The sequence below is a fragment of the Chiroxiphia lanceolata genome, chromosome 5 (genome assembly GCF_009829145.1).
Source record: "Chiroxiphia lanceolata isolate bChiLan1 chromosome 5, bChiLan1.pri, whole genome shotgun sequence".
NCBI classification, from domain to species: domain Eukaryota; kingdom Metazoa; phylum Chordata; class Aves; order Passeriformes; family Pipridae; genus Chiroxiphia; species Chiroxiphia lanceolata.
Genome location: NC_045641.1, coordinates 22,139,559 through 22,161,120, shown reverse-complemented (window position 1 = coordinate 22,161,120; position 21,562 = coordinate 22,139,559). Strand labels below are relative to the sequence as shown.

Below are 21,562 nucleotides of genomic sequence, written 5' to 3'. Positions count from 1 at the left end.
TTTTCTACTTATGGAATAGAATGCTGTACCTGAATTTTACATTAAAATCTTTATGTTTTTTATGTTCTGTCATTTTTAGGAATAGGTTACTTACCCACAATTTTATTGTGTTATCTGAGTGACTCAGTCTCTCTGAGCGGATCAATCAAATTCTTTCAATCAGGCTTGGAGAAAAATGGAAAAACTACTTTTTTAGAAATTTTTTCTCCTTTCAAATAAAATTTGCTGTTTCCTTGAGAGGTTCTTTGAAGAAAATTTGCTCATTAAAATATTAATTGGAAATGGAGAGAAAAGTGTTATGAAGAGTGTCTCATATCTATTGAAATCTGCCTAGAGGAATGTGATTACCTAGTTTCTCAAACAGATTTTATAGCACTGATCAACTCACTGCACTGCAAAACGTGACAAGATAGCTGTTCTAATTTTTTGTTGCTCCGTGGAAGATCTGGTGGCATAGAAATGAAAAAAAATATGACTTATTCATATTATTTCATATTTCCTGGAAATGGACCACTTCCAAAGTAAGGTAAACCTGTCTTCTGATTGAAGAGCGACTTTACCTGTCCAGACTTCTTTATCGAGTATATGTTTTTACACAGTCCAAATCTTTTTCCAGGATTACTTGAGATAGGAAAAAACCTGGATGTTTTGTGACTCAGTTTGCCTTGGCAACCCTGTGTCCCATGCTGGCTTCCAGGGCTCTGCTTTCTGAGTGGTTCCGCGTCCCTTCCTGTGCCATGGTGCTGCGAGCAGGAGCCAGGGCAGCTGGTAAAGCAGCACAGCAACAGAGTCAACAAACCAAACTCCTCCAGGCGATTAGCTCTGCCACACAGGGAGAGAAAATCAGAAATACAGCCTGTTTACACCTGCAGAAGTGGGCACCTGTTAGGTTTGCTCCTGCTCATGAGGAGCAGGATTTGTACAGCTCCTTTGCAGCGCTGCCTTTTAGATCTTCTGGCTCTGAACCAGTGCACTGGCGTATGGGAAGAGCTTTCATAAATGTGGTGGGGCTGCCTGAGCATCCCCAATGCTGTTATGTAGCATTGCTGGCCAGTGAGTTTTGTCTAGCTTGACTAAGGAGGCCTGGTGTACTAGCTCAAGAGGAGTCAGTAAAAAGGACAAGCACCCTCACTTCAAGTATCCATCTGTCTATCACGTTTCTGACTTGTGCTGTTTCAGAAATTTGCAGATTTTCCAATGACTGGTTTTCATTCTCTTGATATCTCTGATCAGAGACTTCAGTTTTCACACAGCAGCAAATGTTTCTGTCTGCATACCAAGAGCCCTCACCCCTCCTGATCTCAACTTCTGGGAGGAGGTTGGGATCACTTTGTTTGCTGTGCCAAAGAGTACATGCTGTAACAAGTGAATGTGGGCATAAGTGGTGTGCCACAAACTTCACTCTGTGCCACTTAGGGAAGGACTGGAAGAACTGAATGTCTGCCAGCCAGTATAAAGGTAAGGTAACCTGGGAACAGACAGTTCTGGTAGCTCTCTCTTGCAGAGCCTTGTAAGCAACAGATCTCATCAGAACCAGGTAAAAAAACTCTGTATGAATTTGCTTATTTTGGTTTAAGCCTGCTACTGTTTGAGCTGGGTCATTCCTAAGCAAAAGGTGGGTTTCAGGTATATCCCACCCAGCCTTCAGCTGCTGTCCCAGATGGATGTGGGACTCCTATGCACCCTATGTCATACCTGCCAACCCTATGGAGATACCTGGGATAGAACACAGTAGTTATAATATAATGTATATAGACAGGTAAATCATCACCAAGTGTTTTAAAAACTGCTTGCACTGGGGCTTTGGGGTTTTAGTCTGCATAAATTTGTGTTTAGAAAAGAAATGTCTGTCTCCTAATATATGGGGACACTGTGTTTAGAAAAGAAATGTCTGTCTCCTAATATATGGGGATACTTACAGAGATGGTTTGTTTTTCTATGCTTGCTAATAGATGCAGAATGGTAGCAACCACAATGAGACAGGATGCTTACACCTAGTATGAAAATGTTACCAAACCCCTAAAATCTTCTGCTCAGATATTTTCTAGCGCTGTAGACTGCTACATTCCTTCAACACACCAGGTTTTCCTAGTAATGTCTCATCAGCACTTGACCCCTCTTGCCACCTGGCTACTTGGAGACCTATTTCACATTTACTGTTTGGTGCAATTCTCTGGAATTCTCATCTGTGCGACCAGCAGAGAGGGATTTGCTAAGTGTCCTTAGAACATATCTTCTGCATATCTGAGGGAGAGCCAGCTGATGCCGATAAACCCAAACTCTATCTCATTTTATTTGATAGCCTAGTACTCACAAAATGCATTTGAGAGACCTGTTTGCTGATCTTGTTTGGGAGCAGAGACTGAAACCCAGGCCTCCTACACTTCTAACTCAGCTTGAGCATTTTGCTGAAACATTACAGTGGAAAAAGTAGGGAGCAGTTGTTATTTGTACACATAATATGATTATTTTCTCAGAATAGTAAGCCAAAGACAAGGGTGTTGGGACTGTGAGGGTCAGCTGCTCCAGGAGGGATGGGCAGCCCAGGGTGATGCCAGCATGGGCCATGCCCCCTGACCGATGGAGGCTGGACATGGTGGACAGGGCCAGTTGCTGGTAATGGGGACCATTGACAGCCCCGGAAGAAGCAAGTGGTGAGCCAGGTCCAAGAGGTGTCCAGAGAGCCCAGTTAGGAGCAGTAGGACTTGGGGCTGAAGACAAGCTGACAGCATGGTTCCAAGGGATCTACACAGAGACAGGGGTGGAGACGGGCACCAGTAGCCCCAAGCCAAACCAAAATGGGGCTCCTGGGATATGGGCTGGGGTGGAGGGAGGCCCCAGGAGAGACTGGGCAGGGACAGAAAGGCTATCAGGGCCCTCAGGGCTGCATGCAGCAGAGAAGTGTTTGATCCTCTTTTGTCAAATAGTCAAGAACACATCAAAGGTAAGGCCTCCAGGCATGGAATGAACCATATCTGTGAGAAGCTTTGGAAGCTGTGACATAGGTACCTCTCCTAACACCTTGGCGAAGCAGGAAGAAGGCTCAAGTTCCCTAAGCCCTCAGCAGTGTGCTCTAGTTGTTTAGTCTGAGAAAGGCATGGCAAGTGAGTTTTCTGAAGCTTATAAGTAACACAGTTAAAACAAAAACACTCCCTGTAAGATGAGGACTCTGCAGGCTGCGGGTGAAGTGTTGAGTCAAGATATCTCAGAACTGCCCTGCCTTCTGTCCTCAACATATTTTGTGGCCATATGAAAGTCTGAAATAGTTTTTCACCATCAAAAAGTTTCTTAATTCATCTTCATGAGATCTGTTGTGGAAATATCAGCACTAATAACTCCTAATACATTTTCTTTTTCTGACTGGAATTTACACATTTATTAAAGCATTTATTGTCTGTCTCATTTAACCTTAGAATTGAATAGAGTCAGGTCAGGAATGCAGAGAACTAGAAATATAAGGAAAATTATGACAGATATGAGAGAACCTCCTTTAGTAAAAAACTAAGAGTAACAAAAGACTAGCTCTACCACACAGATTCTCTGCGTACAATCTTGGAAACCCCTTCAAATCACTTAGTATCTAAAGTGCACAGTCTGCCCAGTTTTTTAGCACATAGCTTCTAATATCCTAATGAGCCAGAAAAAAAAAATCAAGAATTTTATGCACAAAAATAGCAAGTAACTTAAAATACACAGTACTTCCTTTGGAAAAAAAAATTGCTGAAATCTGTGAGTAATATCTACTAAAAAGTGTTCTTCGAGGATAATGAGCATCATTTCATTAATATATTGCACAATCTGTCAAATTTATTTACATGCACACAGACAGACCTGCTATAAACATTACAGTGTTGGTTACTGCTCTTAACACTGTTACTGCAAGACTGTGTGTTTGAGTTTTAGTGTGTACATTAATTCCCACAGTCTGGCACTGTATACAGTAAAATATCTACTTAACAGGCATAAAACAGAGCTGCAATATCAAAAATAACTCTCAGAATTGACAATAATAATGGCAGAGAGATTCCAAAAAGTCACCTTCCTCTCTTAGAGAGACCCAGTTAGGGAAGAAATGTGATGCAGACAGGTAGACAAACTCCATCAGCACAAAGTGGTAGAGCTTATGAATCTTTGCTGGCTCACTGTGTTTGCACATGCTAATGGCAATAAAGGAAGTGTTGTCACTTGGAATTCTTTCTATCAAAGTACTATAATTAGCTTTAGGTAGTTGAGCAATATACTAAATAAAATAATTTTTGGACTGTTATTCAACCACCCATTTTTCGTGTAAGTGAGTATCTTACAGCCTGAGCAGGGTCTGCTGTATCCCTGTTTATCTGCACATCAAGGGGCCATACATTATGATAAATTTATTTTTACTATTAGTTAAACTAATAAGCACATAAAGCAGCCCATAAGACAAATCAGTAAAGGGAGATTTTAGGAATGAGAATACAAAGGGCTTCTTTTTATTGAAGTTTCACCTTCAAAAATATACCTTCTCCTTTTCCTTCTTTTAAAGAGTGTCAAAGAGCCAAAAGTGCAACAGGTAGGGTAGAAATGCAGGCATTGGGTTAGGAATTCTGTTGCTTTTCCCCCAGATTAATGCCCTGCAAGGAAGGTTCCAGTCATGGTATGACCCAGCTTAGAGCACCTACTATCTGCATAGGAGCAACCCAGCGGAGGAGCTGATCCCGCTCCTGCTGAGGGTGAGGTGTCAGTACCCTAGGCCAGGTTTGACCTTCAGATCCAGAGCAGCACCAGGGCTTCTGAAAGAAACCTGGAGGCAACAGGCAAGGCTTGGGGGAGTGGGAATAAAAAGAAAATATTTGGAAAAACTGTCAGAGATCTTTATTTTCAACTGCATTTTCCACCACTTATGTCTTCTTAAATCCAAGGGACACAGATAATGCAACACAGATGCTTCTCTGTGTATCACTTTAAAGACTCAAATTTCTTTTTCAGTCAGGAAATGAAAAAATCCTTTTATAGCTGTTTCATTTCAACAAATGATTTTGCCTTCAACTTTTCAACTTCTAACTAAATACAAAATGAAAATGAAAAGTCATTTCAACTAACCAACAAACTTTTTTCCCTGAACCTTTTGATATTGTTACAACTTTTTCTTTCCTTTTCACTGAGATTTTGTTTGGAGAACAAATAAACAATTTAATTTATATCAGAAATATGTTTAATTAAAAGTCGTGCCCCTTTTTAATGCAAAACAGCTTTTTTAGCAGCTTTACTTCCTGCATTTTAAATACTAAAGTCAAAATACTCTTTAACACATTTGCTTATTTCTACCCCTGCAGAGGGAGTTTAACATTTTAAAGCCTGAGATATTTAGAATGTAAATGAACAGATGATGGGGATATTTTTCTAACTTTACACTCCAGACCGTGTATTCTATGTTCAAGACTGCATTTTACCAACCTGCTCTAAGTGATTTAAATAGAATTCAGGCTTTGAAATGCTTTAAATACTTAAGTGGCTCTGTGGGCCTAAACCTTACTCCCTCTGGTCTAATGTATTGTGATAATGGTAATTCAGGGATTACAGCACTGAAAATAGAAACAAGAAATACCACCCAAAGTAAGAACTGAGGTTAGAGAACAAGGTTCAATAACAGTCACCTGCACCTTTAGCGATCCTTGCCTAAAGCCTAAAGAAAGCTAAGTTTGAACTCTTAGGGAAAAAAAAGGGAATTTTCTTTCAGCCTGTCATGGTCTATGCTCCTTGTAATAATTTCCTTTTATTAAACTGAAAATAGAAATGGCAAAAAAAAAAATGCCACAATATAACGTACTCTGATAACCTTACCAAAATCAAGAACAGAGAAATTACTGGAAATTGCATTAGAAAACCTCACTTAGGAAAGCTGTCTGGTTCAGGAAACTTAGATGAGTTTCAGCTTTTTGCAAGCTGAATAAAGTTTCTGAGTATTCAGGTCTCTGAAATTTCTCTTATTGATGAAAACATTGGTTTTAATATTCATATTTCTGTATATAAAAACAGATTTTATACTTTAACCAGCAATTGAGGAAAACCAGAAAGTATAGCATGCAAAAAGGTCACAAAACCAGACACTGAATTTACTGGCTTTGGGCAGAATTGAAGGTTTTTCCCTTTGGGGCTTGAATGTTGTCAGTTTTCCACACTGCAAAGAGCAAATACCTCAAAAAACTCCTCTAAGGGTCACAAGCCAGCTGTTCCTTTCTACCCCATATAAAATGCAAAACTCAAATAATGCTTTTCCCTGCTACTATTGCATTTTCTACTGCTTCAGTGAAACTACTCTTCCCCCTCAATTTTCTGCTTTCTTTCTGCAAGAATTCTCTACATCCCCTATCAAAAGGTTATATCCAGCCAAGTTCAATGACAGACATTCACCCATTGGCAAACACAGCAGCTCTGAAATTCTGCTTGGCTGAAATATATCCCTCTGAGGTGAGTGAGATAATAAGGTTTTCTTTCTTGTAGCAAAAGCTTTGTGTGAAGCTGTTCCACACTGTCCTGCAGAACTAAGCTAGTTAAGAACACCAACAACATCTGCAATAGCTAATGGGCTTGTAAGCTGATTTGCATAATGAAAAGTCTATATAATGTCAAGTAATTAACTTGGAAAAATGCCTTTTGAAAGAAAATACATTCTTCCCTTTGGAAAACAGCAAAATGGGTGGAAAGTTCATATGATCACTTTATTGCCAAAAAGGCTGAGCATCAGGCTAAGGGTAGGGCAACAGTTACTATTATTTTGTTATAAAATATGGCGATCTTAAAAAAAAATGTAGGTCAAATGAGAAAATTTTACATAGGACCCAGTAGTACTGTGAATTTGTGCAGAAATCTTTAAACCGTTATTTTCCAAACAGACACTGACTTTGTTATCAACTGTGCAGGGAATTCAGTTTAGCCAGGACCGCAGGCTGGTACAGCCGGGTTCCCCGAGATGGAGACAGCACAGAGTGAGCACCAAAGACAGGACAGCTAGGTTATAATCCCTTGCACCAGGACACATGCCAGCCTCTCAGTATTTGAGCCCACCTGTATTTGAGGGATTTTATACACCAATGTCCTATTACTTCCCTCCGTAAGTGTAAATCACACACTGGATTATTAATCTACACCCATGGATTAATACTTGCTATTACTATTGCAATTGTCCACAAGGACAATGATGCAATGATGACAAAATTATAGGAGTGGAACCAGAAAGGAGGAGTTCAAGCAGGTTTGGAGTGATTTCCCTTCAAAGTGTCTTACACCTTGGATCCTGGAAGAGCAGGAAAACAGAGACCTTTTTTTCAGTTCTTTTGTATGTGAACATGAGAAAAGGTGTGGGTTCACCCCCTCTGCCTGCCAGTTCCTCTGAAGGGACGTGAAGGAGTGCAATTACAGGCTAGGTCACACTATATACCCTGGCTATCCTGACCTGAGCAATTGGGGCACTAAAATATGGCAGCCGAAAAGGAGAGCGAGGGCGTCTTTGCCTACTGCCTACATGAGTTATCTCTGAAATCAGTACTCATGGGCCCTGAGTAGTCTTCTCCTTATGGTGAAGAAAACTCAGAGAGCATTCTGTCTGCCCACCCAGGGTCTGTGAAAGACGCTTGAATGTTTGTGGCTTTAGGCATTTTACTGCTTGACACATCTCATCTTTTTGTGAAAAAAATTCACATTTTTTTGCAGTTGCTTCAGGGCATTTACAGAAGGCTGACTCCACTTTAAAGAAATGGAAATGTTATAAATGCCAAACAACTCTGTGATTATTTAGCTGCAAATTTACATTGTATCAGTCATTTACATTATAACAATCAAAAAGATAAGGTCAGAATTAAGCAAAAGGTAAAAAGTCAGCATTTTCTGCCTGAAAATAAGGTGCCATTGAAAAATATTCGACTAACTCTAAGCTGAGTTCAGGTAGAACAATTGACAGATATCACATGTCCTTTCTTCAGATATTGGACATGAAGCTTTCAAAACTATGATAAAGTTGTTAGATACTGCCTTCCTGTGGCTTCTGGAAATATTTTCACTCCAAGTTTCACCATAAAAATGCACCATGGCAGAGCAGTAGTTCCTGTGTTCCATTCACAAAGTAATCCTCCCCCTCAGCTCATGCAAATATAACAGCCCTATTCCACTAAATTCTTCACATTCTAAATCTTTAGGTAACTCTAGATGTTGGTCTTATAGCACAGTCAATAAAAACAGAAGTACTTTAATTTTGATGGGCAAGGCATTTTATCTGCAATTTTTTAAAAATTGGGAATGAATGCAGTAAATAAATATATTTACTTGCCCCTCCTCAGTCAATATACATTTATTCTCTTTTCTTTATTCCTTTCTATTAGCAACTTATAATTTTTTAGCCTTTGGTTACCTTTTTTACCCTCCCATCTTATTTTTTAATTACCCCTTAGCTCTCTTATGCAAGACTAAGTTCTCTTCCTTTCTCTCCTTTATTAAAAAAAATTGTTTTAAAAGAGGATGCTAATTCTTTTCAACCTATATTTCCATTCTGCAGTGTTTTAGTTTTACCTTGCATAAACAAACTGATTTGTTCACAAGTAAAAGCAAGAAAAGATCTATGTCTGCTTGATTTTCCCTCAGGGACAAGAAGAGCCAGTGAATAAGTAAATTGTATTCACTGGGTACCAAAATATATATTCTGAGTTAGTAGCAGTTCTAAGAGAATTTGTTGTAGGAAATTGCTCAGGTTTCACAAGTCAGTGGGCATAGGGTAAACTTAGCGGTAACAAACCGAGCAGGAAAGATTTTTCTCCCTCAAGGAAAGAGAGATAGTTGAAGAAAAATAATACAAAGCATTTGTTCAGTGAAAGAGTCGTACCCAGAAAAAGAAATGCTGAAAGAGAATAACAAATATGAGTAGTTAGCAAACTAGTGGCTTCATCTAACTGCAAAAAAAAAACCAAAAAAATTTGAATTGCACACTGATCTGAGCAGAACCTGACCTCAAAAATACGTTAAGCACTATAAGCAATTTAGGGAAAAAGAACATGAATGAGAACTGAAGACACCACTGTGTACACACACACACACACACACACACACACACACAAATAATTGATGGTGTGTACAATGATTCCTAGTAAAAGGACAAAATTCATAGGTTATAATAAAAATTGCTATGGATACCAGAAAAAGAAAAATCTATCTTGTGTGATGTCAAAGATTATAAATAAAAACAATGGATCCAACCTAGGAAAGGAGGGACAGTCTGGTGAATATGAGGATAAAGTGAAAATTGTAAGATTATTTTATTCTGTGGAAAGTATTTGAAAAGAATATGTGAATTTGGGAATATACATACATTTTCAAAGAACAGACAAAGCGACCTATTAAACTTTACCTCACTTGGAAGATTCTGACAAATATATTCAGGGAATGAAATGTCATTAACTTCAATATCATTGATGCTTTCAATAAAAGAAAGTTTCAATAAAAGTATACTTGTTCCTGTACAAAAAAATTATAAAATATTTTATTTAATATGTACATTATCATTGCCCAAATTATTTTGGATGAGAACTAAAAGAACTGAAGCATTTGAGGCCAATGCAACTCATTCTGCAGCGCTCTATTCCCTGTAGTGTGATGCAGAGACATTCACTTGCAACTGTAGCACTGCAATCTGCAAAACTGTGCCGGGTTGTTCCATACCACCCATCTGAATTCTCCCATCCTCCTTTTGCAGAACTGATGGGGAGAATAATGCTCACTGTCAAACACACTTTGTAGCGCAGGGTCAAAGTTAATTACACAGGACTTGGGCTGGCTCGGACCTGCTCAGGATCCAGCACGGGACAACACTCGTTGTGTTGGGAAATAAATGACGAGCGCTATCCTGCTAATGCATGATGTAACCACTAAGTCAAGGGCAGTCACAGAGAAAGCTATAAAACAGGTAAAATCGGTAGAGCATAGGCACTATTTGCTAAATGCCAGCTGTTAATCCAGGGTAGTTAATATCCAAAGGAAGAATTTGTTCCCATGTTTCCCAGACAGATTGTGCCTTACCGGGATATATGGAACCGAGCTTGGTATATCACAGCAAAAGTGTATTGTGATTTTGAGTGCTGCTTGAAAGGCATAGGCACTACAGTACATTGACATTTCCCAAGTACACTTTTCCCTATGGTGGTGCAGAGAAGAGACTAAGAGACTAAAACAATGCCAGGTCTTTTCTTCCTCATCCTGCTGGGGACTGGCTGATACAATATGAGTTGTACTTTCTCATGTCATGTGGAAGAGCAGCCACCCTGTGTAAAACAGAATGCTGTCTGTTACTGGATTTCTACAGAGCAGTTCCTTTATTTTGATTTGCTTTAGCAGCTGTTCTGGAAAGTAAATCAATTTAAGAAAGTGATTCCTTCGCTTGCAAAGTGTTTTCAGCCAATCTTTGAGTAAACAATCTGTAACACAAACTAATTTGAGCTGGTTTATTTGTTTATGTTAGGGGAAGATGAAGGAGTGTTTGGCAATGGCACTCACAAAGCACTCAGATGTTACCATTTCTGATTTTCTAAAACTAGGTTTCTAGCCTCACTACTGCAACTCATAAAGCCAAAGGGTTTGAATGTGCATGTGCTTGTACATATGAACTCCTTAAGCTACTGGTGTCTGCATTTGTGGTTTTTTTTTGTCACCATTATTGAACCTGTCCCAGCTGGTGCTCAGACTGTAACATGATGATGTCCTATATTTGTTCTTTATAAAAATAACTTGCCCAATTTATTACTGCAGCAATTTGATAATAATTGTTTATATAGTGGGCATCTTTTGGAGCTAACTTGGTACAGGCAATGCTTTGACTTAACTGTCTAATGCAGTGTGCTCTTTGGAAAAGTCATCAACATACATGTTTTCATTTTACTTTTTGTCTTTTTTTCCTTTTAAATAGGTAATTCTTACAATTTATCCTTATATAATTTTATTGAAAATTAGGCTAAACATCAAGCATTTGCCTATACAGTATCTTGGAGAAAAAAATAGATGAGCCACTAAGGCGGATGGTTACTGCCCCAGTGGGTCACTAGCACATCTTCAGGCTGTGCACTGACTCAAATTGAGCAATTTTGTGTGATGATATTCACATTGTTCTTTATAACATCCTGAGTAGTGCAATATAGTGCAGAAAGTGCTTCCATCACCTAGGGAGAGAAATTCCTTTTCATTTTCTGTATAAATAACTGACTATTTAGGTCTTGAATTCATCTACATACCTTACCTTTTGTGCACTAATTAAAGGCCTGCTCTTGTTAGGTATCATCTGCAGGCAACTGAGAGAGACAGGCACTTCTGCAGGGTGATTCATCCCCCCTCACCCACTGCTGAGGATTGGACATGAACTCAAGAGGTTCCTTCAGAGAGAGTCTATGACAACTGCATTCCTAAAGCAGGCACCTCAGCTAAATGCCTGAAGTTGCCTGAGTAAAGTGCTCTGTGGCATCCAATTAGCACAATCTTAACCATTTATGTGTTAGGTCTGTGCACCCAGCTATGTGTCCATGATTTACTGAGTCATTATTAGAGGGAGAAGTTACCTCCTGGCAAGGATAAATCTACTAGATAGATGTTGTACATAGATGGAATGAGTCATGCTCTAGGTGTTTCTGTCTTTTTCTGTCAATGATAAAGTGTATCTGTAATAACTACCTCAGAGCAAGGACATAACTTTTAGATGGATGAGAGAAATCCCATCCTAAGTGATAAAGGAAAGTATCAATTTGGCAGCTTAATAGTCATTTTACAGCTTATCCAGTAGGATAAAGTAGACAGCAGGATGCAAACTTCACTGTAGTGAGTATCATTTGAAGTTATTAGGTTCCAATTTGCCTGAAGAGTGGGAAAATAGCTCAGCCTTCATTGCCATTAACTCAATTGCTTTCAGCTGTACCACAGATTTTATGACATGGCACTGAACTGTCGCTACACCAATTTTATGCCATGAAACAGGTAGATTAGATACTAACTAGATAGGTTGGAATTGAGCTTTTAACTCAATTGTGACACCATGATAAAAGAAAAAAATAAATTCAACTGTAGATTCTTTGGATCCATTAAGAGTAGAGATGGAGAAAGGACCGCTATTGTTCAAATATGGGATAAAGGCTATAGATTAATGAAGATTTTAATGTTCTCAAGTCTTGATCATATTTTTGATAAAAATGCCTGCAATTAACGTTTAGTGTTTGAGGGTTTTATATATAAATTAGGTTGATAGATTTAAAATCCTTTAAATGTCCTAATAATTCTGTAATCAGATTGCATGCAAGAGGGAACAACTGGTTTTTACACTGAAAAATTCCTTGCAAGGCTACACAGACCAGCCGTGGACAATTTTCTTAGTATTGACTTGTGTGGTCTTGGACGAGTTCTAAGTGCAGAAGCAAGATCAAGCGTTACTTTAAAGTTCAAGTCATACTAGTGTTACTGGGGGCAGTGTACAGAAAGTCAAAGTTTGGGTTTGTTCAAGGAGGCAATAAATGAGCCTAAACCAAAAGTTTTCACCTCAGAAGTTGGAAAACAAAGTCTACATTTTTAAACATAGCTATTAATTCTCACTGGTGCAACGTCTAAGTACCTAGTTTGAGATTAGTAGTTAAAATTTCTGAATTAGCCTTACACTTGCTGAGGCAGCGTAAGGAGTTTTTAATGCTTCTGGATATCAAATATATGGCACCAGAGACTGGAAGGAGTTTTCAAAATTACTTTGTTTCTCATATTTCTACATTGGTTTGCAATGAAAACGTGAGCAGTCTTTAAAGGCTTTATCTAGCAAACAATCCAACAACATGCAGGTCCCAGAAAGGGACCTGGGGGTCCTGGTCTATGGCAAGTTAAATATGAGTCAGCAGTGCCCCGGCAGCCAGCAGGGCCAACCGTGTCCTGGGGGGCATCAGGCAAAGCATCACCAACCAGTCGAGGGAGGGGATTGTCCCACTCTGCTCTGCACTGGGGCAGCCTCACCTTGAATATTGTGTGCAGTTTTGGGCATCACAATTTAGGAAAGATATTAAACTCTTTAAGAGTGTCCAAAGGAGGGCAACAAAGATGGTGAAAGGTCTTGAGGGGAAGCTGTATGAGGAGCAGCTGAGGTCACTTGGTCTGTTCAGCCTGGAGAAGAGGAGACTGAGGGGAGACCTCATTGCAGTCTACAACTTCCTTGTGAGGTGAAGAGGAGGGACAGGCACTGATCTCTTCTCTGTGGTGGCTAGTGACAGAACCTGTGGGAATAGCCTGAAGCATGTGTAGGTAACACTCTCAGGCACAAGGTGTAATTCCTGGGGCTGTCCTGTGCAGGCCTAGGAGCTGGACTTTGATGATCCTTGTGGGTCCCTTCCAACTCAGGAGAGTCTATGATTCTATGCCTCATTTCTTGAATCAATATGTTGCCTGACACATTTGCAGTCAAAAAGTATTATGTATTTCACATCAACCAAATTAAAGAAAATAATTCTAAGTCAAAGAGATGTTTGAGTAATGTAGAATTATTTTTGATGTTTGAGTAATGTAGAATACAATCCTGAAAGGGTCCTCTGGAGATCATCTGATTTCTAAAGTTAGGGATTAGTTATACCTACAACTTGCTTGAAAGATTTCCCAGTTCTCCTAGACAAAGTATTCTACTGTACTCTTACTGCTACAAGGCTTTCTAATATTCAATTTCAGATTTTTTTAATGTGATTGAGATTCATTAGTCCTTGTGTAACCCCTAGTGGACATGGAGAGCATAAATGTTCCTTCATCCCTTTTAATTCTTTTTCCATGTCATGCCAGTAAATACTATTACCATGTTTTCCCAATAATCTTTAAAGAAATGTCCTTCCTTTTTTCCATCTAAGCTAAAAATCTTAAAAATTCTAAGGCATCAATACAATGCCGTATTTTCTGGACTTCTACTGATTTCCATGTTCTGCTGCGTCTTTGTTGTTCTACTCGGTTATAACTTCTGCCTTGGTATAAATTTTTGCATCTCTCTCTGCTCAGTTGAATCCAACTTTTTCCTGGTCGTTTCTTCCATGTGAGAATTAGGGTTTTTTGCATACTAGACCAGAGCTCTGGCACACCTGTTGGCTGTCTGTGTTGTGAGCCACACTATGCAAAAAATAACACTGGTCTGAAGATATAGGTAAGCCTCTAGTAGGATCTTGAAGAGGCTGTGCATGCTGAGCTGACATATAAATTTAGTGCTGATCAACACACACAGAGGAATGTATTTACCCTTCTACAGTTTTACCTCTGACTGCATATATGTACATGTCACACTAATGAACAGACTTATTGCTACATGCCTCTAGCAAACAAGAGTTACCCACTGGGCAACCGGGCATTCCCATTTTGTGGGGTTTTTGCATTTTTTTATACCCATGTATTTTCCTGATTATTTTTCTATATTTCCTTGGAAGCAAATTACTTCAACATAATCTTTCTGCTCATTTATAACCAGTATGGAAATATTTACCAGCAAGAAGAAGCTGTTTTATGCCAACGGAAAATTGTAAATTATTAATGTAATTCAAATGAGTGGCACATTTTGGATTAATGGCAATTAAAATTAGAGAGACAAAGGCACAATTTGAACTCAATCTAGCCACTTCTGTTAGGGATAACAAGAAGTGCTTTTACAATTACATCAATAGCAAAAGGAGGGGGCAAGGAAAACCTCCATTCTTTGTTGGACATGGGAGGGAACATAGTCATCAAAGACGAGGAAAAGGCTGAGTTGCTTAACACCTTCTTTGCCTCAGTTTTCAACAGTAAGACAGGTTGTCCTCAGGACAAGTGGCCTCTGGAGCTGGTAGACAGAGACAGGAAGCTGAATAGCCCCCTGTAATTCAGGAGGAAACAGAGACCTGCTGAGCCACTTGGATCCTCACAAGTCTATGGGACCGGATGGGATCCATCCTAGGAGGATGAGAGAGCTGGCAGAAGAGCTCGCCAAGCCACTCTTCATCATTTACCAACAGTCCTGGCTCACTGGGGAGGTCCCAGATGATTGGAAGTTGGCAAATATCACACCAATCCACAAAAAGGGCTGCAAGGAGGACCTGGGAAACTACAGGCCTGTCAGCCTGACCTCAGTGCCTGGCAAGGTTGTGGAGCAGATCATCCTAAGTGCAATCCCACAACACTTACAGGATGGACAAGGGATCAGACCCAGCCAGCAGGGGTTTAGGAAGGGCCTGTCTGACCAACCTGATTTCCCTTTTATGATCTGGTGACCTCTCTGGTGGATGAGGGGAAGGCTGTGGATGTGGTCTATTGGGACTTCAGCAAAGCTTTTGACACTGTCTCCCACAGCATATTCCTGGAAAAGCTGGCAGCCCATGGCATGGACAGGGGCACTCTGTGCTGGGTTAGGAACTGGCTGGAGGGCTGGGCCCAGAGAGTGGTGGAGAATGATGCCACATCCAGTTGGCAGCTGGTCACCAGTGGTGTCCTCCAGGGATCAGTGTTGGGCCCAGTTCTGTTTAATATCTTTATTGATGATCTGGATGAGGGGATTGAACGTAGCATTAGCAAATATGCAGATGACACCAAGGTGGGGGGGAGTGTCGATCAGCTGGAAGGCAGGAGGGCTCTGCAGAGGGACCTGGACAGACTGGAGAGATGGTCTGATTCCAACGGGATGAGGTTCAACAAAGTGCCAGATCCTGTACTTTGGCCACAACAACCCCATGCAGCACTACAGGCTGGGGCAGAGTGTCTGGAGAGTAGCCAGGTAGAAAGGGATCTGGGAGTTTGGATTGACAGGAAGCTGAACATGAGCCAGTAGCATGCCCAGGTGGCCAAGAAGGCCAATGGCATCCTGGCCTGTGTCAGGAACAGTGTGGCCAATAGGTCCAGGGAAGTGATTCTTCCCCTGTACTCAGTGCTGGTGAGGCCACACCTGGAGTGCTGTGTCCAGTTCTGGGCCCCTCAGTTCAGGAAGGATATTGAGGTGCTGGAGCAGGTCCAGAGAAGAGCAACGAGGCTGGTGAAGGAACTGGAGCACAAGTCCTATGAGGAGAGGCTGAGGGAGCTGGGGTTGTTCAGCTTGAAGAAGAGGAGGCTGAGGGGAGACCTCATCACTCTCTACAACTCCCTGAAAGGAGGTTGTAGCCAGGTGGGCATTGGTCTCTTCTCCCAAGCAACCAGCAGTAGGACAAGAGTGCATGGTCTTAACTTGTGCCAGGGGAGATTTAGGTTGGATATTAGGAAGAAATTTTTTACAGAGAGAGTAATCAGACATTGGAATGGGCTGCCCAGCGAGGTGGTGGATTCATTGTCCCTGGAGGTTTTTCAGATGAGACTGGATGTGGCACTTAGTGTCATGGTCTAGTAACCACAGCAGTGTTGGATCAAGGGTTGGACTTGGTCTCGGAGGTCTTTTCCAACTCAGTTGATTCTATGATTCTATGATTCTACTCTGGCCCACAGAAGGTGACATAGATTGAGTCTACAAAAAGTGAATCAGTAACTCTGGCCAAGTTCTTATAAAATGGTCACAATGAAAGACTGCTTTTTCTCTCTACTCTAGATGGGTGCTAAATGCTTTAGCATTATTCATGTGAACATTTCCTTCTGTGTAGAGCTTCAGCAGGTTTTTAGGGCAGGATCAGAGCAAGATGTATCTTCATTGACTGTAAATCTATTCCTGAGATTCCCCAGAGTAGTTTATAGATAATTATGGATTATAAAACTGTTTGAAGTAGCAAATAAAAGATGATCCATCAAATATGGTTGCAAAATGGTTGTGTATCCTATGGTAATTGGAAGTGATTTACTTCTTTGAAAATTAATTATTATTTCCCTAAGCTTTCCTTAAAAAATTAGTATGATAAAATCCCACTTTATGAAATAGAAGACTCCAACTATTGTCTAATCCACTATTAAGCTCTTCTTTTATCTAGGGGAATGTGATTTTGGAAGTAATATAACAGCAGAGAAAGAGATACTTCTTAATATGTTTCATTGCTGATATAATATTCAGAGTGGGATTCCTACATTTGCATGATTACACCAGTTGCAAGGTCTTTCCCCTTTCCTCAGTAAAGTGATAATTTCCTTTATATTCGGAGAAGTGTCTGTCCTAGATGATTTACTCTGTTTGCTCAACACAGAAGCAAGAAAATAGCAAAAAAAACCCATCTAAAACAATCCTACATAAAGCTTTTGAACTTTTAAATCTCTATATTACTCTTATATTATATGTTTCATAATGATCTGATTACAGGTGGTTTTATTAGCAAATTCAAATATCTGTATGGTCTGAAAAGTGGAACTGGAAATAAGTAGTTAATTCTGTTTTATACAGGCATTCTGGAAGTTCATATATCATGTTTATATAGACAGTTTCCAAGTAGAATCAAGCGCAGAAAAAACTGTAATAGTTCTCAAATGACTAGTTGAAGAGTATAAAAAATAGCCTCCAGAAATTCTATTTCTATATCGCAAAGAATTAAACTATTGGAAATAAAATGTAGTCTAGACATGAAATTCTCATGGAAATTGCTATTTCCTAAAGCTATTCCTCTAGGGTCTAAAAATATTGGATATTGCTATCTCGAAGTGTAGTGCAATTTTTATAGCATACAACAACATTTTAAGACTATGCAAGATAAATAGCCCGTGAACAGTGACACTGCTGCCTAGATTCACCATTTCACTTACCATGGGTCTTCCTGAATGTATTTTGGCACTAGCCTTTATGACTCCAAGTAGCTCTTTTCATGTCTTTAACATGTAGATTGCTAGCCTGGGAAAACACCTTTTCTACACTGCTTTGCAATCCAAATGAACTGCTACCTCTGTAGCTTTCAGAAGTCATTTAAATTAGTTTCCCAAGCAGGTGAAGCAGTTCCAAGGAAGTTTATTATGCAGACTTTCTTTAAGGCTGCATTCCAGCTGTGTTAGGTGTGGAAACTCACTGGTATGGGAGCTAGCAGGTAAGCAACCTCCTACCCAGTCCCTGTGAAAAGTCTTGACTTTTTATTTTTAATTCAAATTCAGGTAATCATTTTCACACAGAACGTTTATAGTCTACTTTAATTGGCACTTTTCTCAGCAGGCTTAGTAAATTGGACTCTTAGATTTTGAAAGTAAAAGACTGTTGAAAGTAGAAGGATCTGTTGCCTCAAGCATTCCTATAAACTGAGATTCCTATTTACTTAAATAATCCATTTTTTCAAAGTTATTTTAGAAGCGCATAAGGACTTTGTCAGACTGGACTTACAATTACTTTTATTGTTGTTCTTAATATGGAAATCACAAGCAAATCTGGGTCTGATGTCTCACTGGTGGAAACAAATAAGGAGTATCTTCTAGCAATTTGTGCAAGATGGACAAACTATTTCTAGACAGATCTAGTTAGAAATAGGTAGTAATCTATTTTTGATTTCTGCAGAAGGGATATGTAAGCCAGCAACAGGTAAAGAAAATAAACAAAAGAGGCTTCTGGAGCCCTTGAATTTCTTGTAATACAGGGTAAACATGGATCATGACCTTTTAGTAACTACATCTCAAAACTTCTTTTCAGCACACAAATAGTTACAGCAAAGCTGTAATGAGTTTTAACTGCCCTTGAATTCACAAACAGGGTAGAGGAGAAAAAAAGCACACTCAGCAGACAAGTTTTCAATGCTCAGCAGACAGAGCAGATTTAGCTCCAAGAAGGTCTTGGAATAAAATCCTTGAGATTAAAGTCTGAATCAAGTTAATACATGCAAAGGTGAGGAGAACAAAAAACCTATCAATCAAATACACTGTGAAGTACTACTGCATGGGAACTATTTGATCAAACTATATTTGACAGAAAATGCCAATCTACTTTAAAAAAATCATTAAGAAAAAAGACAAAAAACACCTGACAAAAGCTAGTAAGGAGTGTAACAGTCTTAGAGAAATTAATCTAACTCCACATTGACTAACAAAATAGACTTTCTCGGAGTTGGAAATGGGCGTAGCAGCAGAAGATGCACTGATGTGCCTGCTCCAGTAAGATACAGCCAAGAGTGATTTTGGCTGAGGAATGCTGCCTACATCTGTGTGTCTCTGCTGCACAAGTGAGAGACGGGAGGGGACTGTAACTCCTTCAGTCAGCCCAGACAGAGATGGGAGACCTTATTTCCAGGTACTCTCCTTCCTCCTCTCCTACCTCCTTTTACACAACCTGTTGTGAAGGAATAACCAAGAAACAAAGCTTCCTGCCTTGTAAGCCTTGCATGTATCTTTGCTTGGGGCAGTGATCTGTCTCTCTATTTGGAGTGAAAGCCAATATTATTTACCAAAGATAGTTTGTTGCTGGTCAGTATCATCTGTCATGTTTTCTACCCTATATTATTCTCAGTAACTATGGTTAATAAAAATATTAGCATTTTAGAAAAAATGAGTGGAGAGCATTAACATGGATTTTGCATGTCTACCACATGAATAGCACCCAGGTGGATTATATTTCCATAACAGAAATGTTCTGGCCCTAAGACACATTCTGGTACAAAAAAGTAAAGTCTGCCAGCTGAGAACAAGAAACTGGATTTGCTGAAATCCAGTGATCCTGGTATCCTACACAACAAGAATTTAGGAGTATAGGGAACACTGCTAAGTGCCTCTTGTACTCTCCACTATTTACAATGGTAAGGTTGGTTAAGTTCCCATTCTATGCTGTTGTGGTGAGGACATGTGCTTCTCCCTGTCTCCTGAAGTGTGCTCTGAATCTGTCCATGTGGAAAGGATCCTTTCCTAGATGACCACATCAGTGCACGTGAATAGTCTAGTGGGCTTACTCTTGCTAAAGGCATGATCTGAAATATCCAGTAATGAATGTGGGCTCATTGTATAAATTTGCAGAGATGCACCAGAGCTACCTGTGTTGTCTGGATTTTCCTTGGTGAGACTTTGGGATGAGATAAACTTCAGAAGCATTCTGTGCTGTTGGTTTAAGATGGAGTTTAGGTTCCCAAACTTTTTTTCACTTGGGCTGCGTGAGGAAGGGTGTCTCTTTCTTTATTCTATTAAAGCTACTGCTTTCAATATATACACGACACACAGGAATCTATCTTTCTTGACATAAAACAATTTCACTCAGATTACTTTTAGCTTTCACATTGGAAGATATAATTTAAAAGTGCGTTGGCATAGAACGACATAAAAGACAATGAGACATGAATGGCAATCAGGTAAATAGGAAAATTCTTATTTACTAATTTTACAATGCCTATTGTGATGGCAGCTTGGCAAGGGATTAGAAAGATTTAAATATAAATTAGATCTGTCATTCTCAAAATGAAAATGAGTTAGTTATTAAAAAATTGTAGGGAAAAAAAAAAAGGCAAAAAAGCCTTCTGTGTTGCCTTTAAAAGCTTGGATCTGAACCCTGGAAGGCACTGAGTGCAAGCCACATTGTAGGAGGCCTCCCAGAGGAGAGCTGTGCTGCTCCTCTCCTGTGCTGCACAGAGAAGCACAAGTCAGAGATAACCTTGCATATGCAAATGTGCCAGAACAGGGAAAAATTGCAACTGCAGGAACTGCAACTAAAAGCTCGCAGAGACAGCAACAGCAGAGCTCCTCTGCAAACCAAGTATGGGACTGAAACCTGCCAGTTCAGTCCATGGTGGCTTTTAGACTTAGAAGGTGCAGTGCAGAACTATCCCACATGGAGACCATCTCAGGCCCTAAAAATAGCCCAGACAAACTAAAAATGTCCTGTGCTGAATAAATACACTGCAATTTTCCATGCTTTACCATTTTCAAAATCCAGGCTGGTGTCTCTGTATTTCATTGTACCCTGCAGGTAAACTATTTTATTTGGAAATAAGGGGAAACTCTTCTTTGGTCTCCATTGCATGATACAGACACACCACCAAAGCTCCAAGTGTGCAGTGGACAGTGGGAGCTGTCAGAGTGTCTTGAACTGCTATAATACAGAAGAGGTCTCTGGTGCATGCAGGACATACTTCCACCTGGAAAGTTTATGTGCACATAAGAAGGAAAATATTCTCTGAAGATTGAACAACAGTATGCTCCCAAGCTTCCTGGTTTTGTTATATGCTTGATGTACATCCTGGTGTGACTGCACTGATTTCCATGTCTCTTCCTCAGTGCCCTGGTTGAACCCTGTACCAGACGGTGGGGCTCAGTGGAGTCAAGACATAGTTCTCAAAAAAACAGTTTGAATTCTTTAGGCTGGAGCTGACAATGAACTGTGAAAGATATCTAGGAAATCTTGACTAAAGAGACAGAACAGGTAAATCAAGATAAAAGCAAGTGACAAAGTTATTCCTACATGGGGAAAGCAAATCTTAGGTGTGCACAGGACATGTCAAATGCACATGGTGCTAACTAGAACTTCTGGAGTAATCTGAGCTCCCATAGCTTACCTGCAAGGGATAAAACCTGCCTGGGTCTGACTGCATGTGAGGGCAATGCTCGCCAATGCCAAGAACTCTGGGAGCAAGTTATGGGAGTCAGACCCATGTTGCAATGGGCTGAAGGAAAAGAGTGTCCTGTGGGATGTAAATTCGAGGATAGACTCTGTCCCGTGGCCATGATGGGTGAG

General features: G+C 40.0%; 1 protein-coding gene across 3 annotated transcripts in view; it reads left to right on the top strand.

Annotated features, from left to right (window-relative positions):
- Positions 1-1,411: 1,411 nt before the first annotated feature.
- SPAM1 (sperm adhesion molecule 1) overlaps positions 1,412-21,562 on the top strand; it is a 37,459-nt gene continuing 17,308 nt past the window's right edge. For 2 of the 3 annotated variants that reach the window (XM_032689050.1, XM_032689048.1), the window contains exon 1: positions 1,412-1,458. The gene's annotated coding sequence lies outside the window, so the exon portion shown is untranslated. The other variant, XM_032689049.1, reaches the window with a different exon arrangement.